Here is a 22,299-nt window from a genome sequence, read left to right as displayed (position 1 = left end):
GATCTTAACCAAACATCCAATGGGAAAATCATCACCATCCTTCGCCCGGCAGGTTCATGCTGTGTTTTAAAGAGTGCAAAAACAAGGGGGTGATTGAGCTGGAGGCCGTTCCCCACCCAGAGGTCATGAAACGTTGTTTAGTTGTCCTCACAATTACTAGCAGGAATGGCTTGCGGAATCCGTGGAAAAGAGGAAATGAGCTGGAATTCTGCACATTGTGTTTTAAATTTCCCATTCCACTGGAACCGCCAATGGCGCACTGGTTGGCGGTTTGTAATTCAGATCCTCTCAGGAACATTACAGAGCCATCCAGACAGTTGTTTTTTCATAGTTTTTGAGAAATATGCAGCATGTATTGTTTGACTCCCACTCAAAATCAGCTGTCTGGAATGAACACCACAACATTCCATTAGGATTCCTGAAACGGGCCGATTCGCTTGGTTCGTCCTCTCCCCAGAGCAGGGGTTATTTGTCTAACTTGTATTTTCAAACATTTAAATTTCGCATCGCACATGCTGGACCCCTACCCCCTGGCTTTTTAAAATACACAGACTAAGGGCTGTTTATTTGAATGTGGCGAGGCGTATAATGCGCCTGACAGTCAGATGAAGCATGTGTTGATTTAAGGCGAGATGCTACAGGTGAATAGGGTAAAAATATTAAGCAGGAGATTTCATAATACTGTACTTCCCCAATTGATTGATAACACTGAGAATTGGGAATATTTTTTGTATTTCAAGTTTTATAAAATCTTTATACAGATCTTTAAATATGCAAATAAGGCATTATTAATAGCATTGTTATTAAGTATCCACTAATATGCATAGATTTCTAGAAATCAGAATTTAGGTTACACATTCTTGCTTTATTTTTCAACCCAGGCTCATTCTGAAAACATACCCTAATATATATTTCTGGAGAGCGCCAAATACATCACAGGAGGTATGTTTTTTTGCAGTTTTTGTTTTTTGCGAATCCACCAGAGGCCACTGAGTAAGTTTTTTTTAGATCTCAAATTTCTCTTGTGAGTGCCATTCATACGTGCTGTCGTGTAAATCCTCCAGAAGCCACTGTCGACTGACTGACTGGCTGACCAATCGATTCTTTCCGATACCCAACCGAGAGTGTTTTCAAAAGCAATCCAGAATAAGAAAAGCCCCATGATTTTTACAATGTTTTCAGATTTTACCACATTCTCACATTGTTATTTACTTGTTTATTTTATTTTTTAATTTTGTCTTACCTGCTTCTTGAAACCGTTCTTCACTGGAATGGAACCTCGTCATTGCGTTCAACTCCTTCCTGCATCTCAAGTCCGCTGACATATGTGGCAAACCACTGGACAAACTGATAACAGCGAGAAAGCCGTCCATACGGATGTAAACAGTAAGCTGGTAAGCGTGAAAAGGAACACCATCATACTGCCCCGTAGTGTTCGTTTTATTTATTTCTAGCTACATAATTCCTCTCCAGAAATGTACAGTTGAAGTCAGAATTACTAGCCCTCCTGAATTATTAGCGCCCCTGTTTATTTTTCCCCAATTTCTGTTTAACGAAGAGAAGATTTCAACACATTTCTAAACAAAATAGTTTTAAAAACTCTTTTCTAATAACTGATTTATTTTATCTTTGCCATGATGACAGTAAATAATATTTTACTAGATATTATTCAAGACACTTTTATACAGCTTAAAGTGACATTTAAAGGCTTAACTAGATTAATTAGGTTAACTTGGGAGGTTATTGTATATTGTATAAGTTATTGTATAACGATGGTTTGTACTGTAAACAGTCAAAAAAAATAAATAGCTTAAAGGGGTTAATAATTTTGACCTTAAAGTGATTTTGAAAAAATGCAAATCTCTAGTCGAAATAAAACAAATAAGACTTTCTCCATAAGAAAAATATATTATCAGACATATTACTGTGAAAATTGAATTGCTCTGTTAAACATAATTTGTGAAATGTTTAAAGAATAAAAAAATAAAAGAGGGCTAATAAGACTTCAACTGTTTATATGGCTACGTTTTCAGAATGAGGCTAATTTGTTAGTTTTTATGACATATTAAGGATCCTCTAGGATTTCGCGATTCTGCAATTTCTAAATTTAATGTAAAATAAAGCAAACATTGCAGCATTTTGTGGAGCTTGCAATTTATTTTTTTTAATTACTGCAGATTTTTCCACAGATTTTGGGATAACAATGAAAATTGCCACAAAGTTTGGTGCAAATTTAGCAAAAATTTATCACGAAATCAGGCATTTTAGTCGCAAAAATCTTTTTTTTTTGTAGCAGTCTTGAAGTGGAATGACATTAGAGTCAAATGATTTTACAAAGAGGATTGTGGCAATCAATGTATCACCACATAATTTTAAAAACACTGCAAAAGTAAATTTAAAAAATCATAGTTTTAGCAGAACTAAATCTTTATAATCAGGCATTTTATGAACGAATGAACGCCTCTGTTGGAATTTTTTTTGTTCTTTGATTTTTATTCTTAAATTTTTCTCCCCTTTGATTTGTTTTATTTTTGGTTATTTTTGTTTTCTTGGATTCTATGATTTTCTTCAGTTTACTTCATATTTTTAGTTTTGTTCTGTTCTGTTTTGTCATTTTGTGGTTGCTAGTTTGAACTTTGGTGGTTGCTAGGGTGTTGCTGTGGTTTTTGTTAGAGGATTTATATGCTGTTGCTTGGATATCCTTTCGGTTGTTAGTTGCTAATGTGTTGCTGTGCAAATTATAGGGTATTTAAATGGGTTTCTAGGATGTTATTGTTTGCTGTCATTGGAGTACTTGGTGGTTATTCAGGTACTGCTTTGTGGTTGCTATGGAAGGTTGCTGGTTCAAGTCCGGGCTGGGCCAGTTGGCATTTCTGTGTGGAGCTTGCATGTTCTCCCCGTGTTCTTGTGGGTTGCGGGTGCACTGGTTTTCCCCACAGTCCAAAGACATGTGGTATAGGTCAATTGAATAAACTAAATTGTCTGTAGTGTATGAGTGTGTGTGTGTGAATGTGAGTGTGTATGGATGTTTCCCAATACTGGGTTGTGGCTGGAAGGTTAACCGATGTGTTAAACATATGCTGGAATAGTTGGAGGTTCATTCCGCTGTGGCGACTTCTGAAATAGAGACTAAGCTGAAGCAAATGAATGAATGAATGAATTTGGATGAATCAGTTTGATATAAAAATGCAGAAGTGGAGATGAAGTGTTCAGATTTATGAATAATTTTGAGAAAACCACCTTGAAAAATAAGTATTGTGGTTGAAATCTTGAACAGAAATTGATGAAGTCTGACAAAACGAACAATAAATATTTTTCATATACCTGTATACTATAAATTGCACTGAAATACATACTTAATGGAAGGCCAAAAAGGCCAAAATCTTGGAGGGAAAGCCTGTAATGTCTTTCCTTAAAGCTTACAGAGGTAAAAGGTAAATTGGTGGATTGCTAATTGTACATTTTTTCTCAGATTTGACTGTGGCTTCAGAATTGCAAATGCACATAGAAGATTTCTGTAAGACAATGGCTGACCTCAGAATGTCTCTTTTCAGATGCTTTGTGGTGATTTTGGACATTATAACAGGCGCAGAAATGGGAATCCGGCGCCTCAGATATCAGTTTGAATTGCTCTAAATGGCCCCCACCAGACAATTGTAGATTAACCGAGCATAAATTGTTCCATGTTGTGCGCAATTTACTTTTTGAGCTTTTTTGGATGCCGAGAAGAAGCAGAAACTTCCTGCGGATAACAAGGCAGTAATTTATTTCCCCTTGACAGTATGTGAAGACATGTAGTCTTGATATACAACTTATTTCTCAGCGCTGTATTATCAAGAAATTAAAATATATAGTTTAAATGTTTTACTGCCATTTGATTTTGGAATGGCTAGAAAAAGATATCATAGTTGGTTTTATGGAGTTTATTTATTTTACAATATTTAGATTTATGAAGGTATAAAAATTAGATGACATTAATAATTCAGATTTTTACTTGCAGGATGTTTTTTTGAAAATTTTATCTTTGGTTATAATGAAAGACTAATGCTTCTTTCCTAGCTTTGCTTTGCGTTGTCTCTTTTGACTTATTTTGTGTTATTTAGTTTAGTTTTCTTTTTTGTTTTTTTCTGTTTTCTTTTAATTTGTTTAGTTCTGTTTTTGTTTATCAATATTTTTTTTATTTCTCCAATTTTTCCATTTAGTTTCTTCTCTTTCTTCTTAAGTTTTGTTTTGGCCTATTTTGCTTGTTTTTATTGTTTTGTTTGTTTTGTAATTTTAATGCTGTTTATTTATTTTCATTCTTTATTTCTCTATTTTGTTTATTTTTCACTTTCTTGTTTAGTTTTGTTTTGGTCTCTTTTTGATTTTTTTTTTTAAGTTTAATTTTGTTTTCTTTTTTGTTTTGTTTTGCTTTTTGCTAGTTATTATTGTTTTATTTTTTGCTTTGTTCTCTTTTTACTTCTCTTTTGTTTTGATTTTTGCTGTTCTGATGCTTTTTTATATATTTGTTTTGTTCTCTTTAGGTTTATTTTTCTTTTGTTCTGTTATCTTGATTGTTTTTATTTTCATTAACTCTTATGTACTGATGGGGATGTGTTCATTCACTCTGGGGTGATTTTTAGTCTTAATTTGGTCATAACTTTTTCTGTTTTTCAGCTACCAGAATAGACACATATTTTGAGAAAATACCTTGAATAATTTTTTTAAATTCAATGATATCATTAAATTGACTACCCTTTTGTTATTTTGGGATGAAAACATCCACTACATTAAACAGCTGAAAAAAAAAGTAAGTTGTTTTTACATAAATCTGTTAATCAACCTCAGTCCTGATCAGAACTACTCAATTATTTAGAAAATTACAAATTTTAACTCTTTAATTGCCAAATTCATAAATGTCAGTATGGTGAAAAAACACAGAAAATTATGTATTTTCAATATAAAAAGAAATTATGGATTTATTATTTTTTTATCTTTATCAATGTTTTCAACATGTGAAACAACGTTGCCTTTAATTTTTAAACTTTTTTTTTTATTTTTTTACTTTTGATGGCTGTATATGCCCCATTGATTTCCATTATAACTACTTTTTTTGATTGCAAAACCATGCATTTTTAAAAAATTAAGATAGGCCCTTCAGAAAGAAGCTTAGTTTCAGGATTTTATATGGAGTATAACACATGGTTTCCATTACATTCATTCTTCCATGGTGGGGCACCACACCAAAATTCATCCTGCCACAGCTACGTTATAGCTTCTCATTCAAAACATTCAGTAGTTTTTGTAATAGCGGGTTATAATCGGACCAAAACGCATTAAAAGGTAAGTGAATTATAATAGCGCAAACTTTTCTGTAACCGTAGTAGTGCTGTACGTTATTTGTTTAACCCTTTAATGTGACATGCTGACAGACTGACTGAATGACAGACAGGTGTGTGATGCATGAGGCCAGCAAACACGACGTAGCTTTCAGTTAAGATGAAGTTTCCATAATTATACTTTATTTATAGATAAAGGTCTGTGGTTCTGCAATTACTTTATTTAACTGGAGATTATAGCCGTTTCACTTTACTTCAGGACGCATTAGCCTAATACAGCTCTGTAGGTCTATTGGAAACATAAATAATCGCAGCAAATCTAATAAATGTTATAGACATACTCGTTGCATACATGCACTAAATCACACTTTAGGAGCATTTGTTTGAGAGCACACAAGAAGGTCTGCGCTTGAAGCGTATATTTGAGGGGGCGTGGAAGACGTTTTGTGCACGGAGGAAATGCTCGTATTACATAAATGGGATCTCGACTTGTGCGCTCACGACATCTCTCCATTTGTCATTGAAATAGTGCCATAGGTAGTTGGTAGATTTGTGTAAAAGACCTGCCACCACAGCTGGAAAAAAATCCTAGAGGAAACATTGTACCAGCAAATTAAAGTGTGTGTATGTGAGTGTGTGTGAGTGACCTTTGTGCACTTATCTTGATGTGTTTGAGAAAATCTAAATATGATTCTCAGCTTTCAGAACTACATGGAGTAAACAAAAACAAAGATTGTGTATTTATGCACCATCAAATGTGGTCATAATTATGCAAGTCAATGGGGCAAAAACAGCCAACAACAGTAAATTAGAGAAATAAAATATCTAACAATGCATCAAAGCCAATGTTGTTACTAATTGCTCACATGTCCAAGACTGTGATAAAAGAAATAAAAATCCAGTCCACAATTACTTTTTATATTGGAAATACGTCATTTTTTGTGTGATTTTTTTTTTCAGCAAATCAGTGACATCATTTATGAATTTGGCAATTAAACAGTTAAAATCCTGTAATTTTCTAAACAATTCAGTAGTTTTGGTCAGGACTAAGGTTGATTAACAGATTTATTCGAAAAAGGGAAAAAAATGATCTGTTGCATTTTTACAGCAGTTTAATTTCATGGATGTTTTCATACCGAACATATCAAAAGAGTGGTAAATTTGAGCTGCACAAGGGTTAAACTAGCTTGTTCAGTTCGGACTTGTTCTGTTTTGTTTATTTATTTAGTCATTATACGGTTGCTAGGATGAATGAATGAACTGTTCAGCCCTTGCACATTCATACTCTTAAAAAAACACAGATTTGTTATTTTTTACTTTCTCCTGTTTCTTGGCGATAAATGGTTAAAAGAATCAGGTCAACTCCTGAAGAATTGATGGAATTTACTCACTAAAGCACGAAACAATGAGGTGTAGTAAATATAAGATTAGTCATCAGAGCTGTGCATTAGACAAAGCAGAGCCCTGGAGAAGGTGAGGCAGATGTTTCACAGATTTAAATATTATTATAACTTCTGGCCTTTGAAGGCTCCTCATCACGTCCCTCCTCAAGTCAGAAGTGGCCTAAAGTCCTGGATCCTGTCAGACAAAGCGGACACTTCATCTGTCTCTCTTCATTGTGGTATGTGAAGGAGAGTGTGTTGATAATGGATTGTGAAGCAGATCGTGAGTTGAGGAGCAGAGCGTGATGTTCAAGATCACTGTTTCTGTGGGAGTCAATGGTGTGTTTGGTTGAGATCGAGTCTTTACAGTTATTTGGTTATGAAGCAAACCAGACTTTCCAAAACTGCCTGTTGAGGAGTGATTGTGGAGCTGAACGTCTACATGAACACAAACCACAGCTGAGCACTCACTAATTAAATTAAAACGGCTATCGTAAGATTATTGAAAGAAAATTGGTTTATAAAGTTTTTTAACAACTTTTATTAGTTTAATTATTTGTTTTAAATTAGACTAAATGAAAATAAGACATATTACCTTAGCAACAGTCAGTTTAAGTGTTATATAATTTTTGTTTTTATTAGAAAAATAAGTGGGGAAAATAAGTATTCAACATTCATTTCTGTCATTTCTGTCTGTAAACATATTTCTAATGGTGCTGTTGACTTGAAAATTTGACCAGATGTTGGTAACAATTAAAGAAATCCATATAGGCAAAGAAAACCTAAAGAATTAAATTATTTGTAATAACTTGAAATGACACAGGAAAAAAAGTATTGAACACATAAGGAAAGGGAGGTCCTGGCAAGTCCAGACAGCAGCTGAAATCTCTCAGTAGTTCTTCAGCAACCCTCTGCCCTTCCTCATTGTAAATAAATATTAGCTGCTTCAGTCCAACATCTTTATTATCATGGTGATAAAGATGAAACCAGAGTGGATATTTCAGCAAGACAATGATCCAAAACACAGCCAAGGAAACTCTCAAATGCTTTCAGAGAAAGAAAATCAAGCTGTAGAATGGCCCAGCCAATCACCTGACCTGAATCCAATAAAAATACGAATTAAAGATCAGATTAGACGAGACCCACAGAACCATCAAGATTTTTACACTACTCTGAAGTCAATGACTTCACTCACCTTATCAGAGGCGTCTTTAAGGTGCCAACGCCACCTTAAAAATATGTTTTCTGAGAAAAATTTTGGCATGTTGAATACTTGTTTCCCCCACTGTATATGTTGTATATATATATATATATATATATATATATATATATATATATATATATATATATATATATATATATATATATATATATATATATATATATATATATATATAATTATTATTATGGCTTTAGCTGAAATGCTACTGTTGTGAACTTGTTTTAAATGTACTAAAAATAGATGTTTAAAAAAACAGACCACTTTTATGTCCCAGTAGTTGATTATTATTATTATTATTATTATTCATTATTATTAACATTATATTATTATTACTTTGTCAGTTTTTAATATTTATTTTTATATTTACATTTCATTTAGAATACTCTTTTATTCATAGCTACATAGAAATTTAGTTTTTTTGCACTTACCATATGTCCCAGAATTTTTTTTTCTTTTAAATAGCAAGTTTTTAGTTGATCAATTTATAATTTTTTTTTTAATAATTGTATTATGTTTTTATTTATTTTTAGCACGTTTATGGCCTATGCAGTGGTTATGTTTTTTTTTTGTTATTATTATTATTAATGTATCTCATTTAATAATGTTATTAGTATTTGTATTTAATTGATTTGATTTTATAATTTTTTTCATTCATTATCCTAGGATTTTTCCAGGATATTCAAGTAAATTTTAATGACCTAATGTATAATGTAATATTTATGTATACATGGTAGATAATAATACAAAAAACATTGGAGGTTTAAATGCATTATAGCACATCATAAACACACAACAATCTTTCTTTTTTATATCTTTTGTATGTATTATTTATTAAGATAATGCTTACACATAGCACTCCTTTCCTGCTGTGCCACCTCTGAAATTGTGACTAAGCCGAAGGAAAATGAAGGAATGAATGAATGAATGAATAAATGAATGAATGAATGAATGTATGAATGAATGAATGAATGAATGAATGAATGAATGAAAGTTTTTGGCCAAAGGACGAAAATAAGTAAAGACAACTAATCTATATTCAAGTTTACAAATATTTGTTAAACTAATTTCCATTACTTTTCCAAAGCTTTGTGGGTTTTTCTGTTTTTCCAAAACCTTTCCATGCCTAAAAAAATTACATGTCAAAATTCAATGACTTTTCCAGGTTTTCCATGACCGAATGAACCATGTTCATTTCATTTTAGCCCTGATGTCTCAAAGAGTGCTGACTTTGTATTAAATAAATTAGTTTTGTTCATTTATTATTTATTTTTATTCATTAATTATTTTTTGTGATTTGTTTAGCATAGTGGTGGCACGGTGGCTCAGTGGTTAGCACTGTCGCCTCAAAGCAAGAAGGTTGCTGGTTTGCATCCCGGCTGGCTCAGTTGGCATTCCTGTGTGGAGTTTGCATATTCTTCCCGTATTCGTGTGGGTTTCTTCCAGTTGCTCTGGTTTCCCCCACACTTGCTCTATACTGTAGGTGAATTAAATAAACTAAATTGGCCGTAGCGTATGATTGTGTATGTGTAAATGTAAGAGTGTATGGGTCTTTCCCAGTACTTCGTTATGGCTGGATGGTCATCCACTGTGTAAAACATGCTGGAATAGTTGCCGGTTCATTCCGCTGTGGCGACCTCTGAAATGGAGACTAAGCCAAAGGAAAATAAATGATCAAACATTTAGCAAAGTTATATTAATATATCAAATTTATTAATGACATTATAGTAATAACAGCACAAATTAATAGCCAAAATTTCATGTCTAGTAAACCAGAAGTAGTTGTAGTTGAACTAAAATACCCAAATAAAATAAATTAAGCTTGATATGATCACAAATACACCCAATTTCATCCATTTTGTTCTTCAGGATTTGGATTTCCTCCAGGTTTTGATACTTTGACAATGAGTTCATAAGTTAGCAGTCTATATAAAAGCTAGCATTCATATTAAACGACCACACAGAGCTTTATGAATGACTTTCTGCTTAATCTCCAATTTATATTCAATATTATTCAGCTTAATGCACATCATAACAAACAGACAAATGACTTTTAATAAAAGCAGATTGTACTTTTTTGTCTTTACATCATTTGCAACCATTTAAAATCCTCCGATAACCGTCCCGCCTGGAACACTCACCACATTTGCCATTCATTTGCTCCATATTATGTAACAGAGAAACTGTAATCCACCCTAAAAACCTCAAATCTTTCTAATGAGCTCCACAAAAAAAGCAAGGCAGAGGCTTTCATGTAAACTATCCTCTTTTACCACTAAATCCTATGGTTTGGTTTGTATTAATCTCCCACGGGAATGATGGACACTGGATGAGCGCCATTAGTATACTTCTCATTGATGAATATGAAACCTTTGGGCTGTTGTTTCTGGAAATTGCAAGGTTTAGCATTATAAAAAGTTTAATGAATTGTGGAAAATGAGCTGAATGGGAGAGAATGGGGCTGATTTTGCATGCGCTTGCTGTTAATGCGTGTCTCACCGCCTTGACTGGTGTCTTTGTCTGTGTTAAACGAAGGCTGTTTTGCTTGTTTTTCGGCTGGTTGAACACACTGTTGTCTTTTCACAGCTTGCCGTGAAGCGTAATGTGCTGAGCGGCCCCTTTTATTCACTTTAACTATTTCAATGAATACGTAATTTTCTGCATCTCTCTTTGTACAACTGCATGTTTGGCTGCTCATTTTGGAATTCACTTTTATTAGAGTTGAATGTAACTAAGTGGAGCTGATATAATGAGTCTAATGATGCTAATGTGTGACTGTACCATTCATACTAATGGATTTATATAGTATGTTGGATATATACAGTAATTCTAACTCATGAGACATACGTGTTTTATACAGTTGTAACCAAAAGTTTACATACACTTTATAAAAAGGCACATAACTATTTAAAAAAAAGTTGGATGTTAACGTTACTGAACTTTTTCTCTTAGGTAAATTAGGATTATCAAATTAAGATTGAACAATTTGGCCATAATGACCAGTGTTACATTTAGAGGACAAAGGGGAAAGCTTACAAGCCTAGGACCACCATCCCAACTATAAAGTATGGGGGTGGCAGCATCATGTGGGGCTGTTTTGCTGCAGGAGGGACTGGTCCACTTCACAGCGTAGATGGCATCATGAAGAAAAAACATTATGTACAAATACTGAAGCAACATCTCAAGATATCAGCCTGGAAATTCAAACTTGGCTACAAATGAGTCTTCCAAACAGACCATGACTCTAAGCATACTGCCAAATTAGTTTAAATGTGCTTTAAGGACAACAGAGCGAATGTTTTGGAGTGGCCATCACAAAGCCCTGATCTCAATCCTATAGAAAATGTGTGGGCAGAGTTGAAAAAGCTTGTGCAAGCAAGCCTACAAATCTGACTCAGTTACACCAGTTCTGTCAGGAGGAATGGGCCAAAAATCCTTCAAACTATTGTGAGAAGCTTGTGAAAGGATACCCAAAACATTTGATTAAAGTTATACAGTTTAAAAGCAAAGCTAAAAAAATACCAAGGAAATATTTGTAAACTTTTAACTGTCTAGAAATTGATAAAAACAAATTCTCTAAAAACAATACTCTCATTATTCTGGCATTTAGCAAAAGTAAATCATTTAGGTAATCCTAACGGACCTAAAATAGTAAACGTTTAGTATGATTTACCATCAGACCTTTTTTTTTTTAATTGTTATGTTCCTTCTTTTAGAGTGTATGTAAAATTCTGGTTTCAACTATTGTCAGAAAAGTAGCTGTTTCCTTTTCCATGTTAAAAGGAGTTTTTGCCTTAACTATCTGTGATGACGATGCTCAAAACTTCTATTTTAGAAATGCTTTCTTTGTGACGTCGCAGCAGAAAAACAGCATATACTAATATAACAATGATCACCTCAGGTACTGATTATGAGCTTTTTTCAGAGTTAAATGCTACCAATTTTTGAGTTTATATACCATTATGCATGACATTTATTTCCATACAGCTCTGAAAGCAGCAGCAGATCAGATCTTGAAAATAAAATAACTAGCAGTTTAAAATGAAAGAAAGAACTGTGACTGTGCAACATCAATTACTCAGTATAGCCTTTTAATAATGATAAAAAGATTTAATGTATATTTACTCCATAATATGTGTTTGCAAACCTTTAAAAATGTATTTTAAACAATTTCCAAAGTGATACCATTATCATTTCCACGTAAGGTATAAAAAATGTGAATATATGAAAACTGATGTTGTAGTATTTGAGTATGTTCAGCCTATAGAAGCAAGCTTCTCAGTCAAATCAACTAGTAGGTGTGCAGGTCCATAGTGTTTGTTTACAAAGTGACATTGCTGCCTACTAGCCTGTCATAAATAACACAGCAATTTTGGTCATTTTCACTGATCCATATGAGTGGAGATTGACAACAATGTGACTGTCTTTTCATAAAACACAAGAAAATTTAAATAATCTAAAAATTTTTAATATTAAATTTTGCGTAAATATGTCTTTAGTTATGGCGTCACATGGCTTAGTGGTAGCAGTGTTGCCCCACAACAAGAAGGTTGCTGCTTCGAATACCAGTCGGACCAGTTGGCATTTCTCTGTGGAGTTTGCATGTTCTCCCTGTGTTGGTGTGGGTTTCCTCCAGGTGCTCTGGTTTTCCCCACAGTCCAAAGACATGCATTATAGGTCCGTTGGGGTCACACTTTATTTTAATGCTAATGTTTGTTGAATTTAAGTTACATTGCATCTACATGTCAACCAATTCTCAGTAGATTATAAGTAGACTGTGATAGGTGTGGGTAGACAAGTGGTAGGTCGGGGTTAGGGTTGGGGTTAGGGTTAGGGTTAGTGTAAGTTGACATGCACTTGCAAAGTTGCTTATAGTCAGTTAAATGTCTGTTGAAGGAGCAGTATCAACATTAAGCAGACAGTCTACTAAAACTCAAATAGATCATTAAATAAAGTGTTACCCAATTGGGTAAACAAAATTAGCCATAGTGTATGAGTGTGTGTGTGTGTGTGCGTATGAGAGTGTATGGGTGTTTTCCAGTACTGGGTTGCAGCTGGAAGGACATCCGTTGCATAGAACATTCGTTAGAGTAGTTGGCGATTCATTCCGCTGTGGTGACCCCCAATAAAATAAGGGATTAAGACAAAGTACAATGAATGAATAAATGTCCGTAGTAACAATTACTTTGAAATTTTGTATTGTTTAATATGAACAAATTAATAGCGCAGTGTGTAATTATTTTCATTTAATTCATTGCAAACAAAGGCATATTTTGATGGCAGAGTGACTGTGTGTGGAATTATGGGAGTTGTGGTCTTTATTACATCCTACAAGACTCCTGCAGAAATCATGTTGATGAGTGAGCTAAAGTAAAAAGCCTGACAGCTGTCAAAGTGAAACAAGAGCACTGAAGTAATTGCTAAAAAGAGATGAGCGCGACGAGGCATAAAAGCAGCAGAACTTTTATTATGACACCATTTCATAAGCTTGTGATCATGTGGAGAAGAAGCAGTGCTGTTTTATCAGACTAAATACATTTCAGGCTTCTGTTATACAGTAGGGGTGTCAAATTTTTTTTTTGTCTTCGGTGCACCGTGATGCAGACGCAGAAAATTCAGTATCGGTTCAGTAATAATCATAACCGGTTATTATATACTGACATCATTTATCTCATATGCGCTATGTCACTGTAGTAAGGGAGGCAAGCGGGGGTATTTACAACACTCCAACTACTTAAAAATGCAGAAGCTGTGCACGATTTCACTGTGTGTGTTTGCTGGACAGTCTTTGACTGACACTTACAGCAGAAGACCCTATTTCACTGCGATTGAGAAAATGAAAGTAAACTCCATTTCTCTCTTTCTATCTCACTGTGGCCCATTTGACCTGCATTGATACCTGCCACTGCCATTTATCAGTATCACTCATCTGTGAAGAGCAACAGCATATGAGAACCAATCGCAGCCCTTTCTGTTGAGCGTGTGACCAGTAAAAGAGGTGTAAGAACTTGGTAGACAAGGCTCACAAAGCGAGCTGGATATTTATATACAGTATGTTTAATTGCTATAAATGCTTGTGTTGTTTAAAGATACAGTTTATATATCTGACTGTTTGTATTAAAGGACAAAATTGTATTACAAATAGTATAAATACAAACATATTTATACATTTTAATACAAGAATTGCCGTGCTGTGAAGAAAATATAAAACTTTGTATAGAAAGCATTGTAAATGCTCTGAGATATCGAATTAAACCGAATCGATGGCATGATAATTGTAACCGAACCGAACCGTGAGACCAGTGTAGGTTCATAGCTCTATTATAGAGTGTTAATTTTGTTGACGTTAAATTGTCATGACAAACATGTATCTACCAACAAAAACGAGATGAAAACTAAATAAAAATTAAGTAATGATGACGACAACCATAATAAAAATATACTGACTTTTTTTTTTTACTAATAAAAATTACACAAAATGCGAGTCTGGGACCTTTTCTGGAAATTGGTTTGTGATGCATGATGATGATTATTTGAGGTATATAATGAGATATTATTTAATTTTAAGCTATAATATTTTGAATAAATAAATGTGTACAATATTTTAATTAAACTTAATTAAATCCAAATATATCTTAGTTAACAAAATCTAGAGTAGACTTGCTTGACTACAATCTTATGAAATTAAGTTGACTAAAACTATACTAATACTAAAGTGATTCAGAAGACTAAAATATGACTAAAGCTAAAAAAAGACTAAGACTAAATAAAAACTTTGTTGTCAAAATTAACACTGCTGTTATAATACTGATCTGTGTAGTCTAATAAAAAACACAACATATTAAAGCATCTTTGTTATTTACCTGCTTTCTACAATTAAAAACATGATAACATTATTAGCATAGAGACACAGGACACAATCCGGTTTTCTATTTAACAACTGCTTATTTTTCTGGACATAACATTTTTCAAAACATTTGGGAGTCAGCTTAAAACTAAATAAAACTGTTGTAGTGTGGTTTTTGGATGTTTTAATGAATGAAATCATACACCTTGTGCCTTTAAATTCCATTTGGCGCCATAATTGGTGTGTAAATGCAGAAACTGTTGAAAGATCCTTAAGTGATGTTTTTGGCTGGATTGGATCAGAGATTTGAGTGAAAGACTCCCTGCCAGTCCTTGTATACTCAAGAGGAAGAGAGAGTCTTCATCCATTGACAAAATCACCCCATGTCGTCCTGCAGTGATCTTTATTTCTAAGGTTTTTCTTTCTTTAAGAACTAAAGAAGCCTGCGTGTGCTTGACTTGTGAGGTCCAGACGGAAAAGTGTCCTGGTAAGACAAAGTCTGAAGTCACTCATCCAGCTTTTTCCAGCGAGGGATGTAAATAAGGTCAGCTTTTGAGCATGGCTCTCGTTTTTTATCATTCTTACTATTGTAGAGGCATTCAAGGAAACCGGCTGAACATCCGAAGTGAGCTGCCATTTCTCTGGTTCTGCACGTTGTGTGGTTTCTGTTGCCTGGAAGTGAGTTAGTATCAACGACTTCCTCTTCCAAAGGCTTGATGGTTTTCCCACAGGTTGCGTTTGTTTGTTGTCTTTCCTCATATTGAAAAATTTAATGACGTACTGTTGTCGGAAACAGGTTTGATTTACTGCACGTCTGCGTTTCTTTGGTGTTGCATCAGTGAAGTATTTATATTGCTTTACGTTGATATATTTGGCTGACGCTTTGATCTTGAGCACAAGAAATTTTCTGAAAGAGTTTTTAATAATAGTGCACGTCTATCATAAATGATAGCCTTATAATATGAGCATGAAAGAAACTTTCAAAGGAAATTTAAGCTTGATAAAAATGACTACACCACTTTTAAACTTTAAAAAACATTTGGAGATAAAAATGCTTGCTTGAAAGTAAAACGAGACATAATTAATTAATCTTTGGTTTCATTTCTAAAAGAAAAGAAACAAACTTTATATTCAATTCAATTCATCTTTATTTCTATAGCGCTTCTACAATGTAGATTCTGTCAAACCAGCTTAACATAGAAGTTCTAGTAAATTGAAACTGTCAGTCAATTTTTTAGTTGAAGTTCAGTTTAGTTCAGTTCAGTGTGGTTTAATTTTCAATGCTGAAAGTCCAAAAACTAAAGAGCAAATTAATCGATGTGCCGCTCTACATGTCCAAAAGCAAGGTAGTGGCGAGAAACAAACTTCAACAATTGACAAAAGCAAAAGAATACAAATAAAAACTTTCTGCGAAACATCTGAGAAACCAGGCTCTGTTGGGCACGACCATTTCTCCTCTGCCCAAACTTCCTGTGCAGAGCTGCAATCGAGGTGCCGAAGGCTGGAGTACGCTGGATGTCCAGTTTATATTGTTATTTAAATTTTTTATAAATAGTTTGGCTCAAATCATTGTACCTGAGTACTTCTGTTAGTAGAAATCGTGAAATAATAATAATAATAATAATAATAATAATTACATGTGAAGTTTATTACGAGAATGGTCAGGCAGGCAATGGTCAACAGGGTCAAACAGGTACATGCAGAGCAATCCAAAGTCGTGGTCCAAAAACAGAGGAGTGGTCGGTAAAGGCAGCAAAGTATCGATTACAATCGGAGGACAAAGCGAGGATCAAAACACAGGATAGATTAGACAAAGAATTCTTAGAAATGTTACACTAACAGATAAGCAAGACTCAGCCAAGATTTCTATGTGTGCGCTGTTTATATTGTCCTTGAATCAGTTGAATAGTTTTAGCTGTGTGTGTTTGCAATCAGCGGAAAACTGGAACAGGTGTGAGAGTGTGGTGCATGACAGGATTTGTAGTTCCTTTGGTGGCAGATTTGTAGTTTTCCAGCGATTTGTTTGGAATAGATCACTGATGATTGTGACAATAGTTCAGCCCCGGGTACATGTTCAAGAATTTCAACATTTGTTAATAAACAAAACAAAATTTGCAAGGAGATTTTCCTTTTTTATATGGTTTATTGAAAATTTACTAGTATTTGTTTTTGTATCATATATGATACATGAAACAGAACAATATTGATACAGTGGATGAATAAAAATGTCTAGTTGGTGGTTTAAGCAAAATCGTAATGAAAAACAAATTTATTTTAATCATGTCATTTCATTTAATTAAAAACTACTTTATCATTGAATTTAATTATTTTATTTTATTATATATATTTTTATTTTTATGTTGAGAAACTTTAACTATGTCTACACTAATTCAGATGAATTTAAAAATGGCATTTTCATCTAAAAACACATACACATTTTATTTAATAATTATTATTTTTTATTTATTTTTCTATTTTATTTTATTAATATTATTGTTTTTTTTTATGTTGAGAAACTGGCTAATCTACACTATTCCAGATAAATTTGAAAATGGCATTTTTATCTAAAAACACATACATTTTATTTATTTATTTGTTATTTATTTTGATTAATTATAAAAATTGTATTTTATTACTTTATTTCTTTTTTAATGTAATCATACACCAAGTAGACATCAATTGGCTAGCTCTTACAGCGTTACTCGTTTTAAAGCATAAACACATTTCATCCTTTATCTTTTATTTTGTTCTGCAGTAAATCTGTACTATCTACTCAGAATAACTCGCTATAAGCTATACTTGATTCCAGTAGTCAGAAGTAAGACTTCAGCATTCTGACTCAAGTAGCAAACACTTAATAGGTCACAAGTCTCCAAAGAGCCATTAATAACGACTGAAAGTAAATCCCACTCAATCCATAAAAACCCCGGAGACCTTCAATAGACATAATTCAAATCTCTCCCAGCTGGACTCATATCGGCTAAACAGAGATGTCAAGTGAAAATATGCCAGTATTAGTATCTGCCAGAGCGTCGCCACCTTGCACAGCTCGCGAATAGTTGCTGTCGGGCCAGGAATGATGTGTTTTCTTTCTGAGATTAATAGGTTTGTGTCAACAAACGCAGCTAATGAGAGCACTTGAGCACCTGTAAATCCACATATCAGCAGCGCCGGGAATGAATCACAGCCGACGGAGAGCGCAAACTAAACCCCAGAGCTTAAATACAGCGGAGAAATGAATTCGGACTATCGGATGGCTAATAAATACAACATACCTTCTGAAATGTTGTGCACATAAATTTAGCCATAAATCATTTTGGGGTGAATCAAGTGTTGTTCTCTTTCCACACAACGTAATCCTCAGCAAAGGTTAGTCTACTCTGGTAAAAATTAACATAAATGTATAGTTTTCTGTAGTTTGTGATTGAATATTGAATTGAATTATGTTTCACCAGCAACTGTTGATGTCAAAAAGTGATAAAAAGTCACTTTTATTGAGATTTTTTATAGTTTGAAGTGATATATTGGCTTAGTTGGTGTTTTAAATTACAGTACAAACACCTGGTAATGAACTACCTGCATGTATTTTACAGACTTAATTCTCCATAAATGATTTCTTATAGGCAATGCAGTGGTGCAGTAGGTAGTGTTGTCGTCTCACAGCAAGAAGGTCACTGGTTCGAGCCTCGGCTGGGTCATTTGCCATTTCTGTGTGGAGTTTGCATGTTCTCCCTGTGTTCGCGTGGGTTTCCTCCGGGTGCTCCAGTTTCCCCCACAGTCCAAAGACATAAGGTACAGGTGAATTGGGTAGGCTAAATTGTCCGTAGTGTATGTATGTATGTGAATGAGTGTGTATGGGTTTCCCAGAGATGGATTGTGGCTGGAAGGGCATCTTTTGCATAAAACAAATGCTTATAAGTTGGCGGTTCATTCCGCTGTAATGAATGAATGATTTCTTATACATTATTTTGTTTCAAACTATTGAAATGTTAATAAACTTCACTTTCAAAAGTCACTATTAAACTACATTTAATTAACAACATCAGAATTTGGCAGAACAGAGATAAACGTCCTGTAATGCAATTCATAACTGTACAATAAATGGGAAAATTGCAAATGTAAAATGCAAAATACAGAAATTATTAATTTAACGGACATATTTAACAGTCTAGTATTTAGTTTCTTTCTGCTGATGAAGGCTTTTGGTTGAAATTCTTGTAAATGTTGGAAAACTGTGACTACATCTACACCAATCCAGATGAATTGAAATGGCATGTTCATCTAAAAATTGCTCTGCATACACACTAAAGTTTTCAATTATTTCCAAAATGCTGGTAATTCACAGAGAAAATGACTGACAACACACTTGTTTCTAAACAGCATATTGACCTGCTTTATTTCTACCTGGCATTTATTCACATTTTGGCTCTTTGAAACATCACAGTAATTTGTCGTGGAAAAGCACAGCAATTTTAACCGACTATTTAGGCCCAATCCCAATTCTACCCCTTAGCCTTTCCCCTTACCCCCACTCCTCGTTTTCTATTCTATTTTCATTTCTATTCTAATTTTCAGTGGAAAAAATAAATAAATCGAAATGCAAATCAAAGTATAAATAGCAGAAGTAAACAAATAGATTTTCCCTACCAGCAAATATTAATCAGACCAACGACTGAATCTCCAAAAGACCGATAGAAACAAAGGTAGCTCTGACATGGACATGAGGGTTATAAATGACTGAAAAACAGCTGCGGGTGAAGTATATTGATCGCAAGTGCTAAGTTTGTGATCATATCTCAGTTTTGTTCTGTTGATATGTATCCGTAGCTTGAAACAGATATGACTGCTATTAGTATGACTTCTATGGCGAGGGCTTAAACGGAGCAGTGTTCATAATATCAAGTGAATAAAAAGGAAAAAGACAGCTGTGAAACATAATCTTTTTTGTATGTTTGTAGGAAACCCAGTTTAGATCTTTTTAGGGCAAGAGGTGAGTGAGTTATTGCCGTCTATCACAGAATGTGTCAGCAATATCGAAAACAAAATCAACTTAACTCCGCTTCTTTAGTGCCTCTTACAGAGCTTGATTCATGCTGGCATTTCTTCCCTTGGGTTTTTGGTTTTGAAAAGGGAAAAAATTCCACCACCCCGTCCAAACTTTTAGGATACCTGGTGTCAGATTTGCACAATCCATATGCACAATGCTTTGGCTTGTTTTCCTTGCTCGAAAGCTTGACAGACCTCCTGGTTGCTAAACCATGATTGATGTGTGACGGTTTTGGGGTGTGGCTTAGCAAAGGGTCAGTTGATCAGCAGTGTGTAGTGCCATGTTTGTGGTAATATTCGGCTCACTTGGAATCTTACCCAAGTTGATCCTAAAAAAATTGGAAAGTGCCTAATCATCCCTTTGACTCTTGCATTGGTTGTCCACTACATGTGTAACGGCGGGGGATGACACAACAACTGGAGGTAAGATCCAATATGCAGGTTTATTCAGCGTCAGGCAAGCAATGGTCAAATCAGATGTAAACAAGTGTATGCAGGCAAATCCAGAATCATAATCATATAACAGGCTATAGGTCGTAAGGCAGGCAGCTAAACAGGATAACAAGGATAAGCAAGACTGGGTCTAAACAAGGAGAAACAAGACAGGGAGAAACGCGTTGTAATGTCATCAACAAATTAACAAGACTCGGCAAACAGGATGGGTGAATGAGTGGCTTATGTAGGGTGTGTTATGAGTCTCTGATAGTCCTCAGGTGTTGCGAGTGTAATCAGTCTAGATGAATGAGCAGGCGTGAGTGTGACCAGAGAGAATGTATGTATATGTAGTCCATGGTATTCGTGTGAGAACCAGCGATCTCTGGCGAACGATCGCTGGTTATGTGACAACATGTTTCAGTAAGAGACACCATTATATTAATTAAACCATAGAAGCCTCAATATCCAGGGTTCCCTTTAAAGTCAGCATGAATAGGAAGTTAAGATTGTTGTTTTTTCTCCAATATCCTGACCTATGTCCTATTAAAATGGCTCTAAAATTAGAAAAAATTAAGGGCGGTGCAATATTTGGTCTTTTGGAGCCAATTGGATCATTAGAAGATGGGTGTTGCTAACAAAATTGGGAAAGATTCACAAATGGACAAAAGCTGTGCTGGAGCAAGAACATGCCCTGATAGCTCCGCTCTAAAGGACTGATAGCCCCACCCTAAATGATAAATTGCCCTACCCGAGAGGACTGATAACACTGCCCTAAATTATGGATAGCCCTGCCCAAAGGACTAATAGCCTCATCCTAAGGGACTGATAGCCCTGCCCTAAATGATTGATAGCCCCGCCCTAAAGGACCGATAGCCTCACCCTAAAGGACTGATAGCCCCGCCCTAAATGATGGATAGCCCTAAATGATGGTTAAAAACCCCTGCTGTGGATGTAATCTTTTATCAGAATAAATTATCTGCACAAACTCTTCGACAAATAGTACAAAACAGGAGTCACCCATAACAGATGCTCCTGAAGAAACCTAAAGTATGTGAGTGGTGTGTTGAACTCACAGTGGAGTGCCGAGAATGGGCTTCTCATGGATCAGGAAGCAGCATTGTTTCCAGTTCAGTTCCCATGGCTAATCATCTGCCCTGATCTGTGTTTCCTTTTCTTTGAGAGGTCAATCCACAAAAACACACCATCAACACAACCCACAAACTTTGTGCATGCTAGCTATAGGATTGTCAACTGTCCCATTTTGGCCAGTGTTCTGTCGATTTGACCTACCTTGTCAGATTGATAGACTTCTTCAAAAAGTAGGTAGCACATCTTAATGAAGAAATATTTGAATCGCTAGTATCTAGGGTTGTCCCATATTGGCTGGGATGTCCTGTTTATTGGGCCTAATTGATTTGTCCCATATATTGAGTTCTAAGCTGATCTTGCCAAATGTTCAGTCATTTTTTTGTTTGATTTAATTTGTCCAAATGTTGTCAATAAATTGCACTGATGCTTTAAGTTTATAATAAAAAATGTGCCAACAGAGCATTTAACACAACACATGCTCATTCGGAAAACATACTCCCGTGGACATTTCTAGAGACCGCGAATTATGTAGCCAGAGGTACGTATGGCTGCATTTCAAGCGAGAACAGCGCGGGCGCGAATGGCACTCGCAAGAGACATTTGACATTAGAAAAAACGTACACAGCAGCCTCTCGCGGATTCGGGAAAACGAAAACTGCAAAAATACGTACCTCCCGGGACGTATTTCACAGTCTCCAGAAACGTCTGAGGGTCTACATTTTCAGAGTGAGCCTGGGTTGATTTAACAAGTCCAGAGTCTAAAGATGGAGACAGATTTACATACAGCAACTGGAAAACATGAAAAGTTTTGCATTAACTCTAAAATGTTTTACAAATATCGATCTTTGTTTTTTTCAAACCTCACTCCATGTTGTTTTTAACATTAAATTTATGATTCTGCATGTGGGAGGTTTTCATTATATCTTTTTTTGGCAATCGCTTGAAGTTTTACATGTTTTCAAA

The 22,299-nt window shown here is 34.7% G+C and overlaps 1 protein-coding gene across 3 annotated transcripts in view; it reads left to right on the top strand.

Annotated features, from left to right (window-relative positions):
• The window catches only part of si:dkey-49n23.1, a 115,968-nt gene that overhangs the window by 24,703 nt on the left and 68,966 nt on the right, over positions 1–22,299 (top strand). Inside the window, exon 1 of one of the 3 annotated variants that reach the window (XM_087304622.1) lies at positions 1,319–1,394. The exons of 1 other annotated variant lie outside the window; for it this stretch is intronic. The gene's annotated coding sequence lies outside the window, so the exon portion shown is untranslated. Of the gene's footprint in view, positions 1–1,318; positions 1,395–18,389; positions 18,559–22,299 lie in introns of those variants that run through there. One more of the 3 variants, XM_087304621.1, reaches the window with a different exon arrangement.

This window comes from Danio rerio, chromosome 22 (genome assembly GCF_052040795.2).
Source record: "Danio rerio strain M-AB ecotype USA chromosome 22, GRCz13ab, whole genome shotgun sequence".
In the NCBI taxonomy this organism is placed as follows: domain Eukaryota; kingdom Metazoa; phylum Chordata; class Actinopteri; order Cypriniformes; family Danionidae; genus Danio; species Danio rerio.
This window is presented reverse-complemented; position numbering and strand designations above follow the sequence as displayed.